The 22,594-nt window shown below is 40.9% G+C and overlaps 1 protein-coding gene across 1 annotated transcript in view; it reads left to right on the top strand.

Moving 5' to 3' along the window:
• Window positions 1-4,170: 4,170 nt before the first annotated feature.
• Window positions 4,171-22,594, top strand: part of tbl1xr1a (tbl1x receptor 1a) — a 67,640-nt gene continuing 49,216 nt past the window's right edge. The window contains exon 1 of the mRNA XM_039811108.1: window positions 4,171-4,513. The gene's annotated coding sequence lies outside the window, so the exon portion shown is untranslated. The remainder of the gene's footprint in view (window positions 4,514-22,594) is intronic.

Here is a 22,594-nt window from a genome sequence, read left to right as displayed (position 1 = left end):
ACCGAAAATTTCAAATTTTTATTCATCAGTCCATAGCACCTTCTTCCAGTCTTTATACAAACAGAGGGGTTGTAAGTAATCCTGACAAGTTGGAACATCTGTGGGAATTGGTAGCACCAACTTTCAAAGCTTGATCAACCTCCATTGCTGCAGAACAGCTTTACGTTGTTTACCCATTTCTTGTTCCCTGAAAAAGAACTTTTTGTAAAATTCTGAAATGTACATTATTTTTCAGTTTTGAGTAACCTTACTTTTTTTTTTAAACCTCAGGCAGTTCACCACTCACCTTTGTACCATTTCAAGCTATTCATTGGACTTGAACTGCTAAAATTTCAATAAAAAAACAAAAAAACCTTTCTAAAACTGTTCTAAATCTTTTGACCTGTAGTGTACGTGAAGAATGTTCGGGAGACCTTGATGAATTACACAGAAGCATTTAAAGCTATAGTGCGTACTTTCTGTCTCCCCCATGAGGAATTCTAAGTAATGACAACAAAACCGTCGGCGCGCTCACATGAGACAAGCCTTCCGTGATCGCGCAACCCACCCCCACCCCTCCTCCACGCAGGTGCTTGTAGCCAAGGAGGACACGGAGGATTAAAAAAAAACATGATGGACTCTTCAGAAGAGGTAATTATCTTCACTCGAGTTTCTGCGTGTGCGAAAGTGGCCAGACCACACAATCTTCTGAACATAGCCATACTGAGAAATACAGAGAGAGTTGTGTGGTGCTGATAGTCTTAATTAGCTTTGTAGCAACTCATTTGGTAATGGCTTGAATATAACGGACGTTCATTAATATCAAAAAGTTACGCACTAAAGCTTTAATGAATTCTCAATTGAGCAGGCAGTACAGTTTAACCACAGTGTGTTATTGTGCAGTGCCGTCCAAACTCTCTGAAGTTCCTGTCTCCCTGAAGGTGTATTTCAAGTCATGCTGAAGGCGTTAACGTTTAGCTGAACCCGCAGTGTAAACAAAGATATTGCAGGCGCCAAAAACATAGATGCTAAAGCCTAGTTCAGCCTATCTCTCTCTCTCTCTCTCTCTCTCTCTCTCTCTCTCTCTGGGAAGTATGCAAAAGTGTGGCTGGCCCACTGACCTCCAAGAGGAGACCATCCTGAAACTAAAGAGTCCCTTATCATGCAGCTGCGTAGACTCCCTGAATCTGTTGAGACGCAACGTTGAAGTACTCCTCTGCCTGGAAAGGTTATGAGGTTATGTTGGACACTAGTCAGCGCTGCAGAGGAGGGTCTGGCTAGTCCACACAGCATTCTGGGATGGGAGATGGTTTATTGGCATTTCTTTAAACCAATCACAATCATATTGGGCGGCGCTAAGTGCCAGACAGAGCAACGGTGCCTCTGCAAAAAAGCTTCTGGAAGGAACTTGTTTTGGTGGAACATGTGTGCGTTCAAAGGTTGTTGTAGTCGTGCAACAGAAAACTCAGAGTATACTTGTTGAATAGCTATGTGGTGCAGAGTATGCGATTGCGGAAGCAACCCAAAACTTGCCTGTGTTAAATTTGGAACCAATGATCAGATTCCAAACGATTCCAATAAAGAAACTGTTCCATTGGAATCGTAATTTTTTAAACGATTCCAAGTTGGAACCGGTTCTCAATGCCTAATCCTACGTGATATAGATACAGAAAATTAGTTTGGGCGTCTATACTTTATCAAAGTATAATCTCATTAGTATCGGTATTGAAGGTATAAGGCCCTATTTTAACGATCTAAGCGCACAGGCGCATGGTTCAAAAGGGTTGTACTTAGTGTCTTCATTAATTCAGAGGTGTGTTTTGGGCGTAACACACAATACATCAATCAGAGAGTCATCTCCCATTCCCTTTAAAGGCCAGGCGCGTTTGTACCTTGGCGCATTGCTATTATGATGGCGGATTTACACCGTAATATTTTTATTTGTAATCTTTTGCATGTTTGTGTGCTGCTGCGCTTCCCTGTGTGTTTGTGTAACAAGCGTAGTGTGCGCGCTGTGCATGAACCTAGGCGCATTTAACTAATTCGCTGTTAAAATAACAATGAAATGCTGCGCTATTGACTTTAGGCCAGGTTTTTGTTGGTTAATGGCGCGATCACTTCACACTCAAGATAGCAATACGCCAAGAATGCACCTGAACACACCTCCCTGTAAGACCAGCACGCCCATGGGCGCAAAGATGGGCGCAGGTGCATTTGCTATTTAAACGACGTGGGCGCTGGACGGGAAATTGACAACTGCGTCGGTTTTAAACTAGCAAAGACACTTGCGCCGCACTGGGTGCAAGATAGGGCCCATAGTGTGTCTACAGAGTGAGCAGAGAAGAAGAAAACACTGAGGCTGAGTGCTTCTTTGAGATGGTGTGTTGTGGTTTCCCAGAAAGTCATTACCCAGACAGTGGACTGCTTCGCCTTGAGGTGCTTCACTTCACAATTTTCCACACTTGAGCGGTTTTCACATCACTTTTTTCCCCCTCTTTATTCATTCAGCAGTGATGGGACACAAAAGCAGCAACATTACTTACCACTGCTAGGATAGCTGCTTTTCCTCCCAAAACAAAAGAAGCACAAGAAAAAAAAGTGTTCAAATTAGAACAATGTAAAATGACTGCCACCATCCAAATTGTAGGGGCCCTCTTGTACTACAAACCTCCCTAGGCATTGAGAGTACAGGCTGGGGAAATACACTGATGCCCCCCCCCCCCTGTAAAAAAAAGTCATTACCCATCCTCCACTCAACTGTTACAGCCACGCTAAAGCTCACACTACACACCACCCTAGGGCTTTCTGTCTGTGTGTGTGTGTGTGTTTGTCTCAGCTGGGCCTTATCTGTGGTGTGTGTGTGTGTGTGTGTGTGAGTGTGCCGCATGTTGACGATCATATGCTCTCAGTTAATGCATGCACGCCTGAGTAGTTATCTATTTTTCATTGTTTACGTCTGCAGAATCTGTAGGCACTATGCATCAGTCTAGCAATGCTTCCCACTCCAGTCTCTCCGTATATGATGTAGTTTACATTGAAAATATGCTCCCACCTCCACCTCTGCCACTCCCCCACCTCCAACCAATGACGATTTGTGTGTTAGAATTAAAATTAAATTCTGCTTATATAAGATCACTGAAAAATCATTCCAGGTTTCAGTGGGGGAGGGGTGGAGCATTTCACAGTTTGATGGAGCGTCAATGTTGCTCGAACTTAATTTAAAAGTATTTTTGTTATCACTGCTAATACTCATTTATTAAGGCAATTATGTAGTTCAAATATTGAACATAAACAACTACATCACATTAATTTAGTGTTACACTTAAAAAAAAAAAGTATGCCTGCACAATATATTTTTTTATTGTCATTATTTATATCAACTGGCGCATTAAATACCTCATTTATATATTTATTAACAGTCTATGGTCAGAAGCAGAGTATGAGGGCATGCCACGCTAGCAGCTAGGCGAGCATTATAACGTGTGTTACAAAGTGACGCGCGTTTGTCTCTGAAGTAAAGGCTGGACTACAATAGAGCTGTTTAGAGCAGTTTGTGAACAGTTTTCTGTTGGAGATGGTAAGTCCCTTTGGGGTGGACTTTGGGCTTTTCACTTTGTAAACCTATAACATGCACAAAAAAGATATATAACACAATAAAGGAAAGCGTTATATGAGCACTTTGAACACGCGCGAAAGACACTTTCTGGTGTTAGTTGAAAGAAAATATCAGTTGAACACTGCACTTTAAAATGTAACTCTCTTTTTTAGTGGTGCCTTTTATATTCAATTCAATGTTCAATTTGTTCAATAAAAGAACATGATTTCCTTTGTTTCATTTTCAACTAGCAAGTTATTGAATTTGAGCAGAATACTGAAAGCAGCAGAAATGCAGAACAGAGTACACATTACTATCTGTTTATTTATTACCATACTTTCATTTTACTGTAGATGGCACTTACAGCAGCAAAACTAGCAAGCCTAAACAGCTACAATCCAAAAAATAGCCATGCATTAATCATAATATTGAGCTTTAAAAAAAATCATATTAATCTAAAATAAATTTTTAACTTCAAATTTGCATTTTATTTTTGAAGAGTTACCGCCAACCTCAGCCCGACTACACTATCCTTTTCCATACTGCGACACCCATTTTGATGTTTATGTGACTGGAGTGTGCTTCCTGCAGCGAGGAGCTCAGGCCTACCTCATTTTCGCCTGGCAGGTCAGCTGCTCTGTGTTTCAGTCTGAAGCCGTTGGCTGCTACTGAACCGTTTGGCTCTTTTCTCTACTAGCGAGCAAACCTACATTCTAGACCCAACTGTCCATCCAGCTCATTTTTAAGGGGATTTATCATTATATATGCCCGTGTATCCAAAACACATCGGTCATTGGGGATTCCTAGCACCGGTTGGCCGGGTCTGACGGCCGTTATAACGCTTTTTCGAGGTTTAATTAGAGCTAGAAAACAACGGTGGAGGAGGAGGAGATTCCATATTAGGAGAAGGCACCCCCCTTGTGTGATTTGGAGCTTTTGGTGAGTGTTTATCGTAATTTCACGTTATTTTTTGCCGTTATAAATTATACCCCCGTGTAGCGTGACCACATAGGACTGTAAATACAAGGTTTGGGCGGGTTATTGCGCTGTTTTGAACGTTTATTTTTGTATTTTCTCTCGGAATGGGGGATGGGCAGCGTCAGCGCGTGAGTAGGCGCGCGCACTATGCATGTGTTTGTAGGGCAGTTCTCGTGGTTGGTTTGTGTTTGTGAGCGCGCCCTTCCTTCCTGCAACTACTGCCAGCTTTGAATTAAAACCACTTTAGTGATTTTTTTAAAATTTTTTTTATCTCAATCAAAAAAATATTTTTTTTTATAACATATCAATGCTACATTCAACACTGGAAATTTCTTTTTTTTTTAACTTGGCAAATCTAACTTTTTTACTTAACTAATTTTGTTTTATTTTTGTTCATTTTAGATACTTTTCCAATGATAGATTCATGCTTTCATTTTAACTTACTTTGATTACACTGTTTGATTGCACTTGTTTTGATACATACTCAAGTGTTAAAATAAGTTAGTGTTATTAAAAAAAACAACAGTTGTGAATAGTTATGAATCTAAACAGAAACTGTAGTTTCAGCAATGTTATCATTTGTCCCACAGTTACTTACCAGTTTGAGATATTTGAGGTGCTTTGCAGGCCCATAGTTATTACTACAGTTTAAGATGATGTTGCTGTTTAACCTTGATTATCTGCAACATACAGTAAATTCCTAAATGTGCCAAAGTGCATTGTTTATGATTCCATTATAGATTATTTTATTACCTTTTTGTGTCAATCTCACTCAAAGCTTTCTACAGTGCTTTGCAGCTGGTTGTTCCAAAGCCATGGGCGGTGTGGGGGAGGGGTGAACACACACACACACACACACACACACACACACACACACACACACACACACACACACACACACACACACACACACACACACACACACAGACAGGAGGGCCACTTGCCAACCTTGTGAAGCTCAACTCAATGACACAATGTACCAGTCCCAGATAAGCCTAGAGTATCTGTGCTAGCAAGGAAAAGGCTGGTAAGACAGACTCCAGAGTCAAAATTCACAGACTAATTGGGTCAAGGTGTTTGAGATCTCAAATTCAAAATTGAAATCAAATTATTTGTTTTTGGACAAACACCATCTTCTACTTTCTATTGAAAGGTTTCTACTACACTGTTGCCCTCATGAGCTCCTGTCTTTGTTGTTTTGCTTTGATCAAATATTGCAGTAAATAGTAGGTAATAATATTGTATGAGAAGGTGTCCTGATGAGGTAGAGGTGCTGAATCCATTATTTAATATATATATATATAGGTAACATAAACCATGGCCACTTACCAAAGGAAATAAGAGGCTGTGTGTTTTGTCATTTTGTTATTGGTCGTTTGTAGTAGAGCCCAAACAATACTGGATTTTTGAATCTCATACCAGTATTTGATAATTCAATTATTATTGTATATGTGTTTTCTAATATAAACGCAAAACATAACAGAGAACAATATCTGTGGTCAATGGTTGCCCAGTAGTTATTGTGGTTTTATCAGGCATCATTGACTTGAGTTGTCCCTTATTATCTGGCATGTAGCTGGTTGAACTTGTTGAATATATCCCATGCATTTCTTTCTGACCATACAGTATGACAATACTATTTAATTAGTTTTATTTTGGATTAGGATCACTGACTACTGTCTAGTTATTTCTTCTCGCACAGTTGCTCACAAATGTGCATGTGAGTTGGCTGTCGGTCTTTGTTGTGTATTCTAGTGCAACTTATGACAGATGATGTGAGGCAACACATCTTTTGGTCTTTGTTTGGGCTTGTGCATTGAGGTTAGTGGTGCGCGATATGACGATATGAAATCATGAACGATTAAAATGTGTCCACGATCTGCCTTTACATAGAGATCGTTAGTTTCCCCTGCATACAACGGTGCAATTCTAGCCGCGCGCTAACAGTGCTCCCTCTGGCTACCTAATTTGCTCTGCTCTACGCAGCGCGTACAACCTGGACCGGGCTTCCGTGGGAGATCAGTGCCTATACGGAGCTCATATCGCTGATCAGCAGATCACAAAGGGAGAGAGAGGGTGGAGGAAACAGGAAGCTGTAAGTGTGATTCTCCACCGGGCGTAGGGCTGGGCGCAATGGAGATAATCAAATATCACTATTTTTGACCAAATACCTCGATCGATCCCGCCACGATATTGTAGGGTTGACTATTGGTGCTTTCACAAAATATTTACCCAATGAGATTTTTGATAAATAATCATTAGTAATGTGGATATAATGACTAAGTGGGTAAAGGCAAACAATAGAACAACAGTTACAACAGTCTGGTAAGTTCAGAAAAGTACATCACTTTACTGTAATCCAGCCTTTAAAACCAGGAAAAGGCAAAACTTATGTCATATTACGATATTATGATATCCAAAATCTAAGACGATATCTAGTCTCATATCATGATATCGATATAATATCGATATATTGCGCAGCTCTAACTGGGCGCATCTGTGCTGCGTTCCGGTTTTGTTCCGTCCTCCGCCACGCGCCATACCACACCGCGAGCGTCTCAGAAGCGGAGCGTATTGCATGTCCGACTCGCAGATTTTATTGTCTCTACTTTGTACCTCACAGAACAATCGCGTGTTTATTGGCTAGTATCTACCACTCCAAGCACTCCTGTAATTTAACTCCATGCCTTCGCTTTTCTGGTGTTGTCCATATGAAAAGGACCTGTGGTGTCATATTAGGTTTCTCCACCTCCAAGATGAATCTCTCTAGTCGTCTGTGGCGTTGTAGTGGAGATATAAACGATACTGGGGTGTGTCTTTTGGTGAATTGACTTGATGGTCTCGCTGTTTCACTTCCTGGCCTGCTGTCCGAACGCCCTGCGGCTCGTATGAAAATAGACCTGGCACTAGGGCTGATCAATATATCAATATTATATCGATATTGTTATATGAGACTAGATATCGTCTTAGATTTTGGATATCGTAATATGACGTGAGTGTTGTCTTTTCCTGGTTTTAAAGTCTGCATTACAGTAAAGTGATGTAATTTTCTGAACTTACCAGACTGTTGTAGCTGTTCTATTATTTTCCTTTTCCCCACTTAGACATTATGTTCACAATACTTATGATTATTCATCTAAAATCTAGGCGTGAAGATATTTTGTTAGTCAACCCTAGAATATCGCCGCAATATCGATATCGAGGTATTTGGTCAAGAATATCGTGATATTTGATTTTCTCCCTATCGCTCAGCCCTACCTGGTGTGTATCTTTAGCGAAGCCGAGAGCCGCTTCACGTGCGCTTCTGGAACGCGCCGTGGTGCGGCTGGTGGAATAGCAAGCATTGACTTGAATGGCTGCGATTGCTCGCGGGGGTCATGGTGCCTCCGGAACGCAGCATAGACGCGCCCCTGTTGGAAACTAGGGTTGACGGCACTAACAGCTACAGTGCAAAGAGAGCCTTGGTTAACTCTAGGGCTGTGCCGAATACCATTTTTTTGGTGCTTCGGTGCTTTTCAACAGCGGGTTAAACCCAACATTTCCTACCTCACTTGAACGTTTTTCTTACCTTAATACGGTTTATAACTTTTTTACAGTAATGTTACGGGACTAGCACGCCGCGACGGAAGAGTATGATAGCAGGTTAACGTTACATGATTGTCCACAGCATGTTGCTGTCGGGATGCTTTTCTCCTAAAGTTAAATTGGACTCAACTTTCTGCTGCAGGCATTCAAAACAAACGGAAATGAAGAAAGAGCGTGAGGGGCTAAGAGAAGAGACAGGCTGGAGAAAACGATAGAAAGTGTCCAAAGTTTGGAATCAGTTCTAACACAAAACGAAAAATCTGTACAGTGTGTCTACTGCAAAACCGAACTAGCTTACCACAATAATAGCACAACGTCAGTGCTTCAGCATCTCAACAGAAAACAGAGTCTAACTTAATCCTCCATTCCACGAAGCGGACCCGACGAGTCGTATGGACGATGAAACTACACCAAACGCAACTACCAAAAACAAAGACAAGAAAATACGTAGTTTAAGTCAACAATACCCGTTTTCCGGTGTGTTTGTGACGTTGAACGTGACACACAACAAAAAACCCGACTGGCATACTCGTCTACTGGCAATGGGAAAGCAGTGTTATCGGGTTTACCGCTGTTCTAAAAGTCTGCGTACATGCACTTTTTGGGGCGAAAAAAGGGTATTTGTGTGTCAAGCAAGGACACCTGCCAGACAAAGATCACTGGCACTGATATGTAGCTGTTTAATGCTAATAAAATAACCATTTTGATGAGGTAGGTGGTGGTGATGGCGCAGTGGATATGACACCTGCCGTTGGTGTGGGAGACCCAGGTTCGATTCCCACTGCGATACATCAACCAATGTGTCCCTGAGCAAGATACTTAACCCCTAGTTACTCAAGAGGCGTGCGACCTCTGACACATATAGCAATTGTAAGTCGCTTTGGATAAAAGCGTCAGCTAAATGAAATGTAATGTAGGTAGCTGTTCAAATGGTTTTAGGAGCTTATGTATGAACAGAAACTCCAGTGTCATTGGCCAGCTTTTCAGAATGATGAAAGAAACGCTCTATGCATAAATATATTGCAGAATAGAGGCTAGTGGAACTGAAGCTAGTACTGGAGCGTGGTGTGACGTTTGCTCTGTTTTGGGGTGTCACTTTGTTGGAAACAATCCAATTCATTGAGACTGGAGAGGATAAGTATTCCTCGATATTTCCTCTTTTTGTTTTTGTGCTGTCATGATCGCAGCCTTCGCTTCCTTTTTCTTTTATCTTCTCTTTTTATATATGTATTTGCCTGATATGGTTATTATATACCAGGATCATTATATTATCCTACTGATTTATTACTGGTTACTACACCAGTGTTTTTTTTTGATAATTGACTGTTGGTAACCATATCTATACCAAGAATTAGACCCCTTATGTAAAAAAAACCCTGCTCTCTGTAATGCTATCCCATCCGATGTGGGTCGAGGGATCGTGTAAAAAGGTTGTCCTGTGTCCATCATAGATGACCCACATTAAGATCAGGGTGTAAAATTTGGCGTTGGGCTTTTTTTCTGCTATCTTTATGTTGCATAACAGATAAGGTGTTTCGTCAGGCAGTGATCTGTGGTGTCTCCGTTTGTGTATAGTCACTTTTTTCTTTCAGAGCTTCACTTGGTAATTTAGACTGAGAAGAAAGCTGGACGTGGACGTTTAAATATTCCAAAGTGCTGGGTCTCTGAAATATAATGTGAACACTAATTGTATCTACTGGCTTTGCTCATTTGTCCTCATATCCCACAGCAAATGTTGAGCACAGGACAAAATAACATGGTTAGTTGCAGAGCAGGCAGCTGAGTCATGTTATCTACACAGGACACATTGATTAGTCGGCCTTATTAAATCACAGAGGACGAGTGGTGGAGTAGTACAGTTATGTAACCAGTGCTGGCCAGTGTTGTGAATTGAAAAGGGAAAGACAAAATGGACAAAGAAGTGCAGTGAGTGAAAATGTCTGTCTGTTTGATAATGGCCTGACGTGAGATGGCGAGTAGGGGTGCAACGGATCAAAAAACCCACGGTTTGGATTGGATCACGCTTTTGAGTCACGGATCGGATCAGCACAAAAAAAGGGGGGAATTTGAATGTTCATTAAAAATGTGGTAACAATGTCTTATGCAAATGACTTATTTCACCAGTAAATTGCTGTCAAATGACAAAAAACAGATGAGAAAAGGGTATTTAACAATAACTTTGAATGCACCACGAGGTTTACCAGTTTCAAGTAACAAACAATTTAGTCCCTTCTGTGTTGTTTTTCCGACAACGGCAGTGACCAAGCGCTAGTTTGTGTCTTTTACCTCATAGCTTTAGCTCCAGGTTGTTGTACGTCCCGGTGTTGGAATCCTCTACAGTGAAATACGGACACACTTTTTCACTCTTTAGCTGTCAGAATTTAAATTGTGTTTAAACTAGCTACTAGCTAAAGGTAGGCTAACATCAAAGTTTCCTGCTGCCAAGTAGGGCTGGGCAATATATCGATATCGTGATAGGAGACTAGATATCGTCTCAGATTTTGGATATCGTAACATTGTAATATGGCATAAGGTGTTTTTCTGTTAAAGGCTGCATTACAGGAAAGTGATGTCCTTACCTGAATGTTCTATTATTTGTCTTTAGCTTCTTAGTCATTAAATACACATTATTGATGATTATTTATCACAAATCTCTGTGTGTGTGAATATTTTTGTTAAAGCACCAAATGTCAACCCTACAACATTGCTGCGATATCGAGGTATTCGGACAAAAATATTGTCATATTTGATTTTCTCCATATCGCCCTGCCCTACTGCCAAGTGTAACGTTAGTGTTAACTAGGGTGACATGCAGCAATGCTTCTGTTGCCTCTAATGTCCGTTTCGGAGCATCAGACATTGTGGCACCGAAATCCGCATTACTATTATGTCGGTAGATACCGGTTGTTTAGGCACTGGTGCCATATTAGCACTGGATTTTAACATGCGCCGTTGAAGTGAACAGAAAATTGCGTTGCCTGTATCTTTTCACGGCAACCCTCCCATAGAGATTTGGGGGGGAGGGGGGGGGGTCGTGACTCTCGCAACAGAACATCAACAAGCATGGCTATGAGACATTGACCGCCTATCATTATTGGTCGGTATTTACTAAAAACGTGTGATTGGGTGCTCTGCATTAATCTCTTCTAGCCTCCGTTAAACTACTACACACAATACTACACATACAGTGTTTCCCACACATAGACTATAATGTGTGGCGGTGCGCCTCACTATCAACACCGGCCGCCGCACATTGCGTTTTAGTTATTAATTATTTTTTTTAAACGCTATTTAAAACACGTTTTGCATTTCCTTTCCCTGCTCTCCTCCGTCTCACTGTCACTTGTCTCGCTCACACACACACACACACACACACACACACACACAGCCCCTCCCACCGTGCGGTGTTTGGTGTTTTTAGCCCCCAACGTCGCCTTCCAGTCAGCGCGGCAATGGTTATGTTTAAGGCAAGTTTTAGGTGAGGGTTAGCTGCCTGTAAGGCGACGTTGGAGGCTTAAAACATCATCGAGCCCACCGTGCACACAGCGTCTGTCTCCATCAAGGAGAGATACGGTTCACAAGTTCATGAAAGGTTGGCATCTATCTCGTGAACACCTTTACACAATCGCACGTTCACAATCACCGACCCGACTCTTGGCAAACAAGCGATTGCGACTGAAAAAGGCACGTGTTGAGGATGAGGACCAGCCTGAACCGGTGGTATCAGTCTGAAACAGAGCTGAACAGTTCGACCAGTGGAATTAGTTATGCTATTAATTTGTTTACAGTATTTTCAGGCTTCCACCAGTAAAAAACAGGGTCAGGGAGAGAGAGCGATAGATTCGTTAGACATTAAAGTAGGAAAGGAGGCAGCATCCAACAGCGTGTCCTCAGTTTTTGATACTTGATTGTTACGAAAATAAGTTACACCCCCCTCCCCCCCCACCAGAAATTGCTAATCTGTGGGAAACACTGATATAGATAAACACTCGGCCTGGGAGCAACAACTGCATGCCTGTGATTGGGCCGTCTCTAGCTCCTTGATGTGCTTGGACACAAAAAATTGAGGAAAATTAAGTGGAACTTTGGCAGGAGCACAAATGCCTATTTGATGTTTCCTCCGAGCTGTACTACAACCAGGTCCAGAAAGAGTTGCAGAGAAATTGACAATTCTCTTCTTGTGGTCTTGAGTCTTCCTTCAAACATATTATCGGGGCTCACACATTCCCATACTGCGCACACACACACACACACACACACACACACACACACACACACACACACACACACACACACACCGTTGACAGCAGTCACATGGTGTGTGTGGGGCACCCCCAAGGGTCAAGTTTAACATTGCGAAGAATGTGTCTGTGCATGGTGGCCCTCCCCCCTCTTTAGCCACAAGGCTTTGAAGTTTATAGGTCTGCAGGCTCTCTACCCCTCTGCTCCAGAGAGACTGAGGGTGATTATTTGTACTCCAGCTTCAGTCCCAACCTCTGGAAAATCACACTTTAGTTGGCCATATAAGTTTGAGATGCTGGATCATCTGATATGATATATGATATAATAAAATAAAAAACACCTCTTTCTCTATCTCCTATTGTCTCAAAATGTAGCACTTGAAGTAGGATAGATCAGAATAAAAGACCCACAGTTGAAATACTGTAAAAAGTGTTTGGGGCGGTTTCATTGTTTTGTGAGATGCTCGAATTTTTGTGCCACATGGACCAGCATCTAGCAGAGAGCCCAAGATTAACCCTCTGGGGTCTGAATGTATTTTCAGACACACAGATGATTTTGGTATTATCTGATACGGTTATCAATTTTAACAAATATAAGCAGTATTTTCAAAGTACAATGGAATTTGTAAAAAGCCTTACCATACCATACATTACAGGGATAGCCCCTAAATTTGGTAGCCAAAATAAATTTTTGGTGGACCCAATGTTAAACCTCTCTAATTAAGTCAAATTTCTTTTCCCGCTTCCCTTCATGCCTCTAGCTCTTTACACTGGATATGCAAAAGAGCTTTTCACGAAGCCCAGGCAAATGTGACGGTACAAAGTTTACAGCAGGGCTATTCAACTATACATAATAATTAGCCGTGTGCGTGTGCCGCTGGTAGAGCTGGTTTGTTTCCGCTAGTTTACGAGAATTTGCCAAATTTCAAAATGCATGGCAGTCCAAGATAAACAATGATACTACATACAGAGAGCTTTGGTTTTAGCTTGTCTGGACCAATTCGTTATTTTCAGAGTAGACTGCTGTGGTTGTGTAAAAGAGAGCGGTGGGTGGATGAGAGACTACTTGCAGACAAAGCAGATTGAAATATAGCGTTTCTACATGCTGAGTCCTGTTGAACAGGTGTATATTAACTAATATTTAATGTTCATGTATGTTTAATAATGAGGGATTAGTTCTGCCAGCAGAATCCTAATGTAAACTGGGACAGGAATGCTCCCTTTACTCACTGGCTGATGGAAAGGTCCTGTAGCATGAACTGCTGAACTGCCTCAGTGGACTGCTGCATCTGGCTGTGTGGCCCATTGCAATGCTGTTTTTGTCAAACATGTCAGTTTTTGTCAGTCAATGTGGGTGTGTAGTTTGACTGAAATCTGAGAATGATACTGGTCTTGGCAAAGAGAATTGAATGTAGGCCTACACATTTCAATTTGATATATTGCTGTGGTGGAATTTATGTAGGGCTGGATCCGAATTATGGCTGCAGCTATCGATTATTTTAGTAATCGAGTAGTCTACCGATTATTCCATCGATTAATCGGAAAAGAAATACTTTTGTTTTATTGAAAAGCAATAATATACAATAGTTTGGTTTAGCCTAATTTTCAGAAAAAGCTACATTTTTATTGTCTATATTGCTTACAATATCGTCTCAAAAAACTAAACCTTAAATGCATTTAAGTGCCATATTACATTGTTTTTAAAGAAACGAAAGAAATGCAATAACCTCATACTAAGGCATACATTAAACATAAACATTAACTTTTAAGTTGTGCAACTTGAATTTCAGAACTACAAGTTTCAACCTGAGACTGATATGTATATAGGCCTATATGTAAATATTAGTTATACTCAACCTATTTTCATTTATATATTTGATTACAATGTCACACAGCTCTGTTACCCTTATGCTAGTAGATCGTTGATCAGCTGTTTCTCCGTGAAGAGAGAGAGTGAGAGTAAATGGTGCGCAACAGTCAGCTGTTTTTACGGCTCTTTAGATCAAATTGTGGTCACCGCTACGTATTTTCTTGTCTTTGTTTTTGGTAGTTGCGTTTGGTGTAGTTTCATCGTCCATACGACTCGTCGGGTCCGCTTCGTGGAATGGAGGATTAAGTTAGACTCTGTTTTCTGTTGAGATGCTGAAGCACTGACGTTGTGCTATTATTGTGGTAAGCTAGTTTGGTTTTGCAGTAGACACACTACAGAGTTTTCGTTTTGTGTTTGAACTGATTCCAAACTTTGGACACTTTCTATCGTCTCTTCTCTTAGCCCCTCATGCTCCTTCTTCATTTTGTAATCAGTCTTCATGGCATGTGTCGCCAGCAGCGTCAGCCCGGTGTGCGACAGTAATAATCTTCGGTGCGGAAACCCCATGAGTGGTACAATGTTGGTAACATTAATTAAACGAATCTTCCAGGCAAATCATTTTGCATCAAGGATTTTTTAGTCATTGAATTATTTGAGTTACTCAAGGAATTGTTTCAGCCCTAATCCAAATATTCGTTCGATGGGTAGGTAGTCGATTTTTTTATTTTGGGATTCAAATATTCGTTTTTTCAAACAAAACGTGCATGCGGGCTGAACTTCTCTGTGGTGTTTTGTCAAGATTAAGCTACTTGCTAAATGTCTGCTAGCTTGCTGGCTAATTAATGCAGCACTATGTTGTCGATCTCAGCCAAGAACGGAGAAATTTTGAGTTACAAGCAAGCAGTCCGATGTTTGTAGTGGCCTGTACAGTTATACTCTAGCAGCATGGTGTTGTTTTCAGGCGATAAGGTAAAAATAGTAAGCTAGTACGACCGTGCATAATGCCAATACAGTGAGTCTCCGGCTGGCTGTCCGGCTGTCATCACTCGTCGGACAGTCCGTTAACCCTTGTCTTCGGATTTCGGACAAAATTGACCCGTTTTTCAAAATGTCTACATCAAAAATATGGGCTTTAACTACCTAATTTTGGTTACCCAAACATGGATGATTCCATACAACGCGCTCCACAAGTACAACAAATGATCGGATTTCTACTTTCATTGAATTTTGGGTGTTTTGTTAAATTTCTTTCGCATTTGAAAAGAAGAAGAAATGTTTCGAGACAGTATCCCAACTGAATGTTGACATATACCCTTCTGTGATTATCCTTCCTTTTAATATTAGTCTAAATAATTCATTTATTCTGCTTTTTTAACTCAATAATTAGGTATAATGTCCTATAAAGGATATTGACTGTGAATTCAAAAAATAAGTGTAAAACTGGTGATAATAAGTTGGTGTTAGTGGTGTTTACACTTGGTAGTGAAAAGAAGCACTGAATGAAAAAAAAAACGCCAAAAGTGTCGAAAAAAGAGACAAAAACGTCAGAAAAAGTGTTGATTTCGCTGAAGTGCATTGTCCAATGGAAGACAACACAAGGGTTCAAAAAACGCAGGTGTTTCTGTTATTTCTGATTCCACTTTTGGAGAAAAGCAACCCGACATCGACCTGCTGAGGAAACTCATGTAACCTTAACCCGCTAACGTTACTGTAAAAAAGTTATTGCAGTACTTGTAAAGCAGAAGTGATGCGAGGAGGCGTAAAACACTCGTTCAACACTACAAATATGATTACGCATCTTAAGAGCCGTCATCCTGAGCAGCACCAAGACTTTTGAAAAGTAAGAAGGAAAAAAGCGTCGCCAGTCACATTGAAAAGCTCCTCGCCGGCGCAAGTCACATTAGCTTTACCACGGACATTTATACATCAAGTCCTGTTAGCACGTTGAGCCTCGCTGCCCAGTGGATAGACGAAGACTTCACCCTTAAAAAAGCTGTGTTACGCTCACAGGAATGCTCCGCTTCTCACTCAGCAGCTGCAATTGCATCCGCATTTGATAATATGTTTGGGAAATGGAAAATAGAAAGAGAACGAGTGCATGTCGTGCTACGTGACGATGTCCATAACATGGCTAAAGCTATGGTGGAGTTTGGTGTGGCAAGTCCTACAGTGCATGGCACACACGCTGCAACTGGTGGTGAATGAAGGTGTCCTGTCTCAGCGCAGCGTGGTGGATGTTGTGGCTGTGGGAGGGAGAATAGTTGGACATTTCAAGCACTCCCAGCTGGCATACAGTCGGTTGGAGGATGTACAGAAAGAAATCTGAATGTCAAACATGCACTAGTGTAGGTTATTTTTTAGAATATTTCACTTGAGGATCGAAAGCATCCTAATTAATAATGTGACTTTCTCTATTATTCTGCAATGTCATAACATAGATAATAGCCTATTTTATCATAATTTGGCCTAGGTCTGGGCGATATTTTGAAAATCAAATATCACAATATTTTTTACCAAATACCTCGATATCGATACCGCAACGATATTGTAATGTTGACTATTGCTGCTTTCACAAAATATTTACACAATGAGATTTTTGATAAATAGTCGTCATTATATCCACATTACTGATGATTAAGTGGGCAAAGACAAATAGAACAGTTACAAAGGTCTGGTAACTTCAGAAAATGACATCACTTTACTGTATTGCAGCCTTTAAACCTATCTGTGCCATATTACCATATCCAAAATCTAAGACGATATCTAGTGTCATATCACGATATTGATATAATATCGATATATTGCCCAGCTCTAATTCGGCCTGTGTATTTATAATAAACGTGCAACTAATAAATCATTTGATTTCTGGAAAAAAAAAACGTCACTGCTCTGCACACAGTAAAAAAAAAAAAAATCAGTAAGTGATATTTCGGTATTCTGTTACTTCATAGGTCATCTCATGCCTGGCCAAAGCCACAATTCCCAGGAACGACAGTCTGTTGGAGTACTGGAAACGCAACCAGGCCCGTTTCCCTGCCCTCGCTCCTGCTGCACGCAAATAACCTGTGTGCGCCCTGCACAAGTGTTGACAGTGAACGGCTGTTTAGCGGTTGCCTCTGATGTGATAGACGAAAAGAGAAATTGAATGGACGGTGAAAAAGCAGAAATGCTCATTTTTGTGAAGAAAAACATACCTCTGGTATTAAAAAAAAATAGCTGAACAGAAGCCTACTGGTCAGCTGAAGTTGTCACCCTAGTTAGTTGGACTGAAAAGGTTTGCACGACTCAAGTTCAAGTGAAGGATAAAATAATTTTTTTTTGCAATACAGAGCACACTGTTGTTGTCACTGAGTTGTTACAGGACTGTCTGTGGCTCACAAGACAATACTGTATATGGAGCTTGGTTTTAAGTTTGATTATACTTTAAAGTGGGTCCTAAGGACTGAAGTGTAGGGTTGGACTACAGCTGCTTTTTTTGTGCACTTGATCACTAAGCTTCAGTACAATGTCAACTACTATGTCAGGGAAACATTTGGCAGACCTGTTCAAGTAGGAGAAGATGTAAATTTTTTTATTTAAAAATGTATTTTTATTTATTTTACTCCTAAGGACTGAAGTTTGAAGTCTGAACTTAAAAATAAAATGTGGCACTGGCATATCTATATTATTCTCCTCCAAGTGAAATAATGTACCTATTTTTCAGGGGTGAATGTCTGTCTACATTTGTGAAATGATACATTCATGGTAGAATCAAATGTTTTTTTTTTCTTGTGTATTGCCTTATCTACAACACAAGTGTAATAAGGTAAAGGTAGTACAGGAGAGAGACTTGGATTTCTCTTCAGTCAAATTAAAGTGTGTGTGTATATATATATATATATATATATATATATATATATATATATATATATATATATATATTAGGTGGTACGGTTCACAAAACCCACGGTTCGGTTCGTATCACGGTTTTAGGGTCACGGTTTTCGGTTCAGTACGGTTCTTATTTTTTCTTTATCACTCCAGAATATACTTCAGCATATAGCTAAAATTAGCATATTGAATGCATGTTGCACAAAACGTGCACACAGTGGCAGTTCTATATTGTTTTATTTCATCATAGGTAACGTGAAATCCAAAATGTTCCCACACACCAGACTATAAACGACGCTGGCGCATCCTCCAGCTCTGGCCAGCCTCTCTCCCACTTGACATTTCGGCACCCCACTCCACTTGAGGAGCGGTCGGCTCGGTGTCTCTCAAAATCTGATGAAAATCTTTTAAACTGACCTTTGTCGATCTGAAATGAAGACAGATTCAGCAACTGCATGGCCTATTTCTCGCTTAAAATGTTTTCAGAAACACGTTTCGGTAAACTATTTTAGTACAATATGAGATCGTATTCTGAACGAGCCGCCATGACAGTCTGGCTTTGAAATTTGGGACCAGCCAGACCCATGTGACGCAATCGTCCAATCAGCTGCCATGGGTTGCGTTTGTCACGCCCATCCCGCTCGTCATTTCCAGTAACTGTTTTAACATAGGTGTCGAAAGTGGACACTACGGCAGTAAGAGGTTAGTGCAGCTTAACAGTGTACTGACGAACCGTGCGGTACACACACACTCCGAACCGAGACTAGCGAACCGAGCGGTTCGGGTGTTTTTTCATGAACCGTACCACCCCTAATAATTATATATATATATACACACACACACACACACACACACACACACACACACAGAAGCGGAGCCTACGCACTGTGTTCACAACTTGTATACCACATTTTAGTTAAAAAAAACATATATATATCAGGGGAATAATGTGTATATACATCGGTATTGGCATTGGCCAAAATGAGTTTGAAAATATCGGCATATCGAATATCGGCCAAAATCCAATATTGTGCATCCCTAGTCACAATCTCTCTCTCCACCCTCTCACTAACGTGTGGGCAACAGCTGCTGTGTGTGTTTAGGCTGCTTGCTAGTAGCTTGCTCCTGAAGTTGTTTGTCAACTTGTGAATGGCGGTTTTTCATATTAGGGATCAAACTGGCAGTGTTGAAGGATTTGACATGGCGTCCTCCTTACATTACTTCGACCTTGCATGTATTGCATACTGCAATTTGCGTGTCTTCTTTTTTCACTGTGAAAACCATCCAGATCACAGACATTGCTATGTCTTCAGCATGTCAATGTGTCTTGCGTGGCAAGAAAACACAGCCCTGACAAACAGGATGAACCAGATTTGCTCATCGGACTGATGCCAATGTATTAAAAAGTGACTAACATCGGCTGATACATCGTGCATTCCTACTGCACGCACGCACGCACGCACGCACTCACACACACACACACACACACACACACACACACACACACACACACACACACACACACACACACACACACACACACAGAAGCGGAGCCTACGCACTGTGTTCACAACTTGTATACCACATTTTAGTTAAAAAAAACACATCTTAAACATAGAATACATAAAAATATAGTACATAAAGAGATCCCCTACGCGTAAGACTGTGTTTCCAGCTGACTCGTTTATGAAATGAGAAACATATGAAAGGGTCTAGGGTCTAAATATGCCATTACTGTACATAATAATGTCCTAAAAGGCTTGGGCTAAAGCTACATGCAAATAAAAATGTTGGGATATGAAGATGAGGACAAACAAATGGTACACTATATGGTACACTATATAGTAGAGCTGGACGATCTGGAGAACATCAAATATCACACTATTTTTGACCAAATGCATCAATGTTGATATTGCGGCGATATTGTAGGGTTGACTACTGGTGCTTTCACAAAATATTAACACAATGAGAGTTTTGATTAGTAATCACCAATAACGTGGATGTAATGACTAAGTTGGTAAAGGCAAATATTAAAACAGCTAGCGAGTCTCGTAAATTCAGAAAATGACATCACTTTACTGTGATGCAGCCTTTAAAACCAGGAAAAGACAACACTTTGTCTTCCAAAATGTAAGACGATATCTAGCCTCATATATCGATGTCGATATAATATTGATATATTGCCCAGCCCTACTATATAGGATAAAAAGTTTCTCTAGAATAGCTGGAGTGTAAAGTTTCCCAAATCCAATAAAGAGCAGGGCAGCTAATGTTAGCCTAAACTCTGATATAGTAGCATCCAGGGCCAGCCACATCACATTTCTAATGTAATTCATAACTCCAAAAGACAATGTAGTAAACACAGCTAATGATGCATTATGTAGCTTTGCAAGTAAAGCTAGGTTACTATTGTAAGTAGTAAGCTAGTTAGCTGGGCATGCTAACTTTTGCAGCTTACATTAGCACGGTTAAACACTCATCCATTCCTAACATTTTTGCTGCAGTGTTTTTGTTAGATATAAGCAGTGGAAGGGTACGTGTATTCGTATTGAACCGAAACGGTACAGGCGTCACGGTTTGGTGCATGAATTTACACGGAAATTACACGGTATAAAAATAAATAAAACTTAAGTGCAAATGAATGAATGTAACTACTGTTACATACTGAACGGAACTACTGTTAGATACGTGGGTTCTTTAAGGACACCTAATCTGTAGCCCCGCCTTAGCACTGAAGCTCTGGCGCACCGCCTATGTAGGTAGTCAAGCTCCGCCTATGTATGCAGTTTTAGTTAATTTAAGATCGCAAGTTTGGGAAAACCTTGGTTTCCCAGTCAATTACAGTAGTACAGGTGAGAGAGTGGTGGTCGATAAGACTAGATTAGTATTACGTTTCCAGCGTCGCGGCTCCGAACCGCAATGTTAGTTGGGATAGACACCTTGTTTCTTCAGGCTAACTATATTAGCTTTAGCCAAGCAGGGAGCAGCTTTCTGCGGTGAAAAAATGGCCGGGAGACGTTGTCATAACGTTGTATTAATCAGGTAATTTAGTTTGTCTTTGCAGAGAACAGAGATGCTGTATTTTTCAAAATCTCAAAAATCTCCACTCTGGCTGGAGTTTTTAGAAAGACTCGGTTTCAGAGGCGAATTCTCCGTTTGTGTGTAAACAAAGGGTACAAACGAAGGGAAATGTCTCCGTTTGTAAAAATAACCATGTATGTGTAAACAGTGTCTAAGTGGAACAGCCTGAGACATGCACAATAAAAAAAAAATTGCTTTCTGCATTTTTGTTTTGCTTTTCCCTCCATTGTACCGAACCGTGATGCCTGAACCGAGGTATGAACCGAACCGTGACTTCTGTGTACCGTTCCACCCCTTGTAGATATGATGGAGCAGACCACGTGAAATTTGCACCGCTGATGTCAACGATATACATACCGGCAAACTAGTCGCTTTTCGGCGAAAATCACTGTTTTGAATGGGAAAATGTCATCCACCTGAATCGTGTAGATCCGAAGAGTTTTAATTTTTTTTTGGGGGGGTCCGAGACCCGGTGCTAATATGGCACCGGTGCCTTATTTCGGTGCCACTTAAATACCTGCGCTTCTCTCTGATGCTCCGAAAACGGACGTTAGCAGGTAACGTTAGCGTACCGTTAGCTAGCAGCTGGAGTAAACACGGTTGAAATGCTGACAGCTAAACGGTGTAAAAGTGTGTCTGTATTTCACTGGAGAGGATTCTAACACCAGACTGTAGGGGGGGAGAGATGTGTCACCTTTTTCAGCTCTTCTGAGTTTGCAGGTATGGATATACCAATAAACTAATTATGAGTGACACACCTTATGGATACCATCCTACATAGTACGCATTATTGCAATAGGAATTTTCATTTAAATAAAACATTGCGCAAGCCCACAGCCTATATCAACTGCTTACAAGCTCTCTGTGACTTTAATTTAGTACGGGTGGACGGGTTCTCCCCTCTGTTGAGGTGCTGCCTGTGTACTTCATGAGAGAGCTGTTAACTCCAGCCAAATGTCCTGGGATCCTTGCAGCGCTCTGATGTACTGTATTGCATTATTATCAGGGAAAGCCGGGGTTTAGCGCTGCGTCAGAAGTTGATGTGTTTATCGGTAGTGCAGGGTTAAATCTGAAAGATGTATGCTTTGGTTGAGGTTGCTTCATGTGGCTTGGATTGGCCAGTATGAAAAAAGACTGATCTCATCATGGATTTGTGGTGTTAACATGTACTTAGTGATATGACCCATGTTTATGATGTGGGATTGTTGTTGAGTGAAAGGCCTGTGCTCCATACGCTCCCCATATACAAGGAGGCTGTTACGGGACAAAAGAGAGATTTAAAGGGCAGCCTAATAACTAAGTCTTTATTGCAAAGTGAGAGGGTTCATAGGTATTGATTAACTTCAATTTAAGAGGAACAAAATAGTTTATTATTCACGTATTAAACACGCATCAAAAAGCGTCAAAACTGTAAAAAAAATACCCCCCCCACTAGGGCTGGGCGATATGACCTAA

The sequence above is a fragment of the Perca fluviatilis genome, chromosome 9 (genome assembly GCF_010015445.1).
Source record: "Perca fluviatilis chromosome 9, GENO_Pfluv_1.0, whole genome shotgun sequence".
In the NCBI taxonomy this organism is placed as follows: Eukaryota; Metazoa; Chordata; class Actinopteri; order Perciformes; family Percidae; genus Perca; species Perca fluviatilis.
The sequence above is the reverse complement of the archived record's forward strand: the minus strand, read 5'-3'. Positions and strand labels throughout refer to the sequence as shown.